This window comes from Emys orbicularis, chromosome 2 (genome assembly GCF_028017835.1).
Source record: "Emys orbicularis isolate rEmyOrb1 chromosome 2, rEmyOrb1.hap1, whole genome shotgun sequence".
NCBI lineage: Eukaryota > Metazoa > Chordata > Testudines > Emydidae > Emys > Emys orbicularis.
This window is the reverse complement of record NC_088684.1, coordinates 26,730,966-26,737,394: the sequence shown is the minus strand read 5'-3', so window position 1 is coordinate 26,737,394 and position 6,429 is coordinate 26,730,966. Positions and strand designations below refer to the sequence as shown.

Here is a 6,429-nt window from a genome sequence, read left to right as displayed (position 1 = left end):
ATTATGGCTGTGTGTTCAACTATGGTTCAGCTGCCATGTGCATATATATTATGTTTGGTCTGGTCTACACTTAAAATGTAGTTTGACATAACTACAGTGCTCAGGGATATGGAAAATCCACACCTGTGAGTGCCACAGCTATACCAACCCTTGGTGTACACATGGCTAGCTAGTGTTGCTCAGGGCAGTGGAGTTCCTACAGCAATGGAAAAACCCCTTTCATTTCTCTAGGCTGCTTCTACGCTATGGAGTTACAATGGCATAGCTATGGTGCTGTAACTGGGCATCTATAGTGTCCATGGTATAGCCATGACCACAGTCTCTCCCAACTTCACATACGAAGTCTGTGGCTGAGCCACGAAGATAACCTCTCTCTCCTGGGTCCCAATGCAGTGGTCAAAACAGGAGAACGTCCTTTCTCTTCTTGCAACCATCTTCCTGATTTACTGTGATCCAGTGTGCTGAATTAGGCAGTACCTCAGCACATCTAAGGTGTGTATGTAGGACTCAATCTTGCAAGGTGCTGAGCTCTGTGACTCTGATCCAACAAACCACTTAAAGCACATGTTTAAAGTTAAATCCCAGTGGGACTACTCACATGCTTAAAGTGTTTTACTGGATTGGGACCATAGTGCTCAGCAGTTTTCAGGATCAAGCCCCATATTAACTAATAAATTTGCACCCTGTTGTGTGTTTCAGCTTATATATTTCACAACATCATACTGTTTTCTTGAGCAGCAGCTATTTTTCCTTTCTTTTCCTATCAATTTAGGAAGTCTGTTTTTAAGTATCCACTAGAGAAGTCCACTTCTCTAATACAGAATTTTTTGGCTATCTATAAATAGCAGTAAGAAGAGCATATCACTTGAAAACTTGGGTTACCTAGGGAGGTGGTGGAATCTCCTTCCTTAGAGGTTTTTAAGGTCAGGCTTGACAAAGCCCTGGGTGGGATGATTTAATTGGGAATTGGTCCTGCTTTGAGCAGGGGGTTGGACTAGATGGCCTCCTGAGGTCCCTTCCAACCCTGATATTCTATGATTCTATGAAAACAGGATGAGACTATTTTCCTAACATTTTATATAAGTTACCTTTATCTTTTCATGCAGATTTATCTATCTGTCCTATCAAGAATCATGTAGCAATTTAGTTTGATGGTTATCTCTACTCATAAAAATCTCCTCTTTTGTGTTTCTAGCTGGAGATTCACTCTCAGAACCATCATCTTGCCAAAACTTTACTGGATTTAAACATGGAAATGCAGAGACTGGGAAATGAAAATGAACTGTCAGCAGCTTCAGAATCCAAGGCACTGAACATTGCTGTAAGCCCAGAATAATAAACTGCGTTTCAAGACATAAACCCTGAAGATGAAATATACATTCCATAAATGATTCTGACAACAACATTATGGATAAGCTGCACAAACTTCTAGATCCAATTTGGTAGCAGAATACATGGCATTATTTGAAAATTACAGCAAAGTTCAAGTGTGAATCTTGGGGGTGGGGAATGCTGTATGTATTAGGGTTTGAAATCTTCCTGTCTTGTGGGAAATGGGGGTGGAGAGAGAAGTAATGTCTATAAAGTGTGGGATCTTTCTGCTTCATTCCCCATTCCTCTATATGTTTACTGTTCTGCCAGTTTTATTGCCTAGGGTTACCTTAGCATTCAGAACCCAGGCCCATTTTATTTCATTACTGTCACTTCAAGTTTTCATTAGTTTAAATGTTTTTTCCTCCAGAGTGAAAATTTTTAAGTGTGCCCTGGAATTAATTCATTTTATGTTGGTTTTTTTTAAACAAAATATTTTAGTACCAAATAACAATTTAATTTTCTTTACTAGACTCAAATAACTGAAAGATCTGAGGATGATTCATAAAAGCAGACATATCTAGGCCATAAAACTCCAGTGTATTTAAAATGTATATAACTGTAATTGAACTTTTAGCAATAAAAACTAGTGTCTAAATGCTGAGGAGAAGGTGACTTTTTAACCCTTTTATTGCACTCATGGCCTCTAATGAAGTTGGTAGAATGAACATGTTTTATGTTCATTTTGGTAAGTGTGCCAACAAAAGTCCGTATTATCTTCTTCAGGGAAAAAATCTACTAGAAACTCCATATTTACCTCCAAATTATCTTCTCAGAGTAGATGACCAGGGCATGGAGGAAGCAGGCAGCTTGTCTTTCGGAACATGTAGCTGTACTAAGATCCGTGGGATTTCACTGCAGATCTGTGGGCATTTGTAGAGGGTCGAGAAATTTACACACAGGCCCCAGTGCCTCTATGCTGCTCCTTTTCCCTGATAGTATGGTTCCCTAAAGAACGCTGCAGGTCTTGGCATTGTTCGGCAGGTTTCAGTCTCTGGAAGGGGAGAGTTTGTAAGATAATGCTGATATGATTTTACTGCGGAGGATCCTTATTGGTGTGCAGGAGGATGATGCTATGTCACAGTCCCATTTTTGGTGGGATCAGGAGGACAGAGCATGCTGCATTGTTCCTGCTCCATCCTTCTTCACACCAGGAGTCCTGGTTCTTTTAACTTTGGCTTCCCTCTGCCTGTGGTAGCTAAAGGGAGCATAGAAGCCAAATGTAGCTGCCGATAGTACAGCCATTACACTCATGTGTAATTCATATTTAAATCAGTGTGAATTTTGGCTACCTCAGTGCTTCAGGGCCCTAACTTACCTTGTGAACTTTTGGATGGGAGCTAACAAACATTTTACTCAAGTGTGCAAATGCTTCAGGCTTGCTCCTGCTGATGGCAATAAGAGCTTTTATCATTGATTTCAGTTGAAGCAGGATTGGGGTTATGATGTTATTTCCTACACAGTGACTACTGTGACTGCATAGGATTGGGGAAAGGATTGGGCCCAGACTAGGAAGAAGTTGTAATCTGTGAAAGAAGCTTTTTGAAACATCTTTGAGGGTGAGATATTACCAGTAATCAGTTTCTTAATGTATTAGGCTTAGACTGGGATGTTTTGTTTTATTTTGCTTGGTAACTTACTTTGTTCTGTCTATTATTACTTGAAACCACTGAAATACTACTTTTTATGCTTAATAAAATCACTTTTGTTTATTAATATACCCAGAGTAAGTGATTAATACCCGGGGGAGCAAACAGCTGTGCATATCTCTCTATCAGTGTTATAAAGGGCGGACAATTTATGAATTTATCCTGTATAAGCTTTGTACAGAGTAAAACGGATTTATTTGGGGTTTGGATCCCATTGGGAGCTGGGTGTCTGGGTGCTGGTGTTAGGTACCTGCTGAGCTGTTTTCAGTTAAGTCTGCAGCTTTGGGGGTGCGGACCAGACCCTGGGTCTGTGTTGCAGCAGACTAGCGTATCTGGCTCAACAAGACAGGGATCTGGAGTCCCAAACTGGCAGGGAAAACGGGATCAGAGGTAAGTTTAGCACGTCAGGTGACACTCCCAAGGGGGTCTCTGTGACCGAACTCATCACAGGGCCCTTACATACTATAGGAATGGGGCCAATATAGGTACCCAAATAGACTTCTGCAACTTCTCCACCAAAAGCTGCCAAGCTTCCCTACCTTGAACATGTGCTAAGAATATGCAAAATGTTTTATTGGATGTACATCTTGTTAGGGTTTGACAATTTTGTTGTGACCAAGGAATCTAATACTGCTTCACTGAGGTTTGCTCTTGACTTCAATAGGATTGGACTATGTGTGAAGGTGCATACCTTTCAGACATTGTAATGTGTCAAATGCAAGAAATGTAACATGCTTATTTGGATGTCAGGTGCAGAGCTCCAAGCATATGCACACACTGTACACACTGACTTAGGTATATCCACGTGGAATCTATATATAAATGCAGGTGTGGTACTCCAGAGGTTTGTGCATCTGCATGCAGTTAAATAACGGTGCATTGAAATAAATACATTAATGTCTGAGTATATTTGGAGCACCACACCTGTATATATCATGAGACAGCCAAATATATCCACTAAGTATAAAAACTTGCCTGATGAAAACAGATGTCCTACTGCTTGGCTCCAGACATCTGGGTGTTTTATCCAGTATGGTCACTTGGCTTATTTTAGCTATGAGCTTTATCGCTCTGGATAGGTCAGGGGCTGAAATTCTTGGTAAGGCTGGGTGAGTGGTTGAAAAAGAATTCCTAACTAGTTGCCAGATGCAGATATTTGGGTCCAGATCCTTAGCTGGTGTAAAGTGGTGTAGCTCCATTTAAGTCAATGGAGGAAGATTGATTTACATCAACTGAAGATCTGGCCCTCAGTGTCTATTAATCAGGCATTTATGATGTTCCATGCTTGCCTCTCCATGATGGTACACTGCAGCTCAAAAATCACACCGTGTGCAATAAATCTAAGTCTGGATTTACCAAACTTTGTGGACGAGCGCCCACCCAGAACTTCTCTAGATTCTCCCACTCCTAATTCTTAGTGGCACTTATAGGAGCTTGGAATTACATTATACCAGTCTTCAAATCTATCCTTCCAGTTTCCACAGTGTAAACAATCCTTACAAACAGATAGGATCTTTTTTTTAAAGTTGAATCCACTTTTTGACTGTTATAGTAATTATCCTAGGGGGGGTGAGAGGTAGGTGAAACATCATACCTTCTCCCGCACAAAAAAATGCTTCTTGTGGTTAGGAATTGCTCTTAAAAGAGATAATCCCTGGTGGGTTAGTGCAGCCTTGAAAGGGGCAACCATAAGGTCACGTCTCAGGACATGGTGGAAATTTACTACATATACAATGCACAAAAATTTACTGTGAATTTGTGATACACACAGTGACACAGGCGATGGGTAACTAGATGGTGTTGGCCTGGACTAGCCATTAATTAAAGCTAGGAAAATCATCCCAAACCTTTCAGTTTGGTTATGGAATTTTAGAAAGTGGATGTGACGGGTTTCCCTCATGGTGCCACCTGAAACTGGGATACCACTGAGCCCTCTGACCCAACAGCCGGGGCTCCCTCTCACACTGTGCTGCTGTGACAAGCTGCAAAGCCCCCCAAGCTTGCACTTTCACTAGCATTCACACAGGTAGGGACACACCCAGCTGCAGTTACATGCAGGCTCTTTAACCACCAGCCTCCCAGACTAGGACCCCAGAGCAGTACCGTCCTGCCCTGGTCAAATCTGGCCAGTATATGGGTTTAATACCTAGTCCGCCTCTCCCTCAACGTGAAGAGGACCATGCACACATGTAGTAACCAAGCTGAGATTTTCCCCAGACACCTTAGTCAAACGCACATTGGCTTGGGTTAAAACATTAAATAAGTTTATTAATTACAAAAGGATAGATTTTAAGTGGTTATAAGTGATAGCAAACGGATCAAAGCAGATTACCTAGTAAATAAACAAAACCACAAACTGAGTTTAACATACTAGATAGGTAGGATATGAATTAGCAAATTCTCATCCTAAGTGATAAACAGGCTGGCAGATTCTTAAGGCACAAGCTAAGCTGCCTTTGCTTTGCAGCTTAGGTTTCCCAGGTTTTCATACTCAGGCTAGAAATCCCTTTAGCCTGGAACCATCACTTCCCCCAGTTCAGTCTTTGTTCCTCAGGTGTTTCCAGGTGTGTGGTTGTAGAGAGAATGAGATACCATCATGATGTCATTTCCCCCTTTTATATCTTCTTCCCACTTGCTGGAGAGCTCTTTCGCTGTGACCTGGGACAAACAGTTCCTATTGTGTAGTGCTATCTCTGAGAGGTTTCTGTTGTACACAGTTCCTGGAGTAGTCCTTGAGCTTGTGTGAATTTCCTCAATAAACCATTAACATTGTTTGACCTTTTTACTGTTGTACCCGAAAGGCTGCTTGTGGGTGTTTTCAACATCACAGCTTGTTTCAGTAACACATACATAGCCAAACTTCATAACTTCACATACAATCCAATGAGATATTAATGTCTAGCAGATCAAGACTTTTAGAATGATACCTCACAAGGCATACTTTGTGCAAAACATACCCTAATTATATGGCAGTGGTGAATAAGGGGGTGCTGGGGTGTCACAGTGGATACCTGTGAGCTCCTGCCAGCATGTCACTCGTTTTAATGTGATCAAGGTAGCAATGCAAGCAAAGTAACAACGCAATACAAGCATAAAAGCAACAGAATGTCTCAGAAGTTTGTGTGTGCAAAGGGAGTGTTGGAAAAGGACACTAATAAGAGAAAAGCATAGAGAAATGTAATGGAGATACAAAATAAATATACTCAGACATGTAGGTCTTAGGTTAGTGATAATATTTATTCATATTACTTCCACCTTTTATCATTGTTAACCTAATTATTTTTAGCTCTGGATTTTTTCTTCTGTTGTGTATCATCTTAGAATGATCATAAAAAGCCATATTATTATTATCATTTGTATTTGTATTATCATAGCATCTAGCAGCCCCAGTCATGGACCAGGATCCCAT

At 40.9% G+C, this 6,429-nt stretch overlaps 1 long non-coding RNA gene across 1 annotated transcript; it reads left to right on the top strand.

Annotated features, from left to right (window-relative positions):
- The first annotated feature begins 242 nt into the window (after window positions 1–242).
- LOC135874744 (uncharacterized) lies at window positions 243–1,973 on the top strand. The gene is made up of 2 exons (XR_010561156.1): window positions 243–492; window positions 1,196–1,973. It is a non-coding gene; the product is annotated as an uncharacterized LOC135874744 (long non-coding RNA).
- The last annotated feature ends 4,456 nt before the right edge of the window (window positions 1,974–6,429 follow it).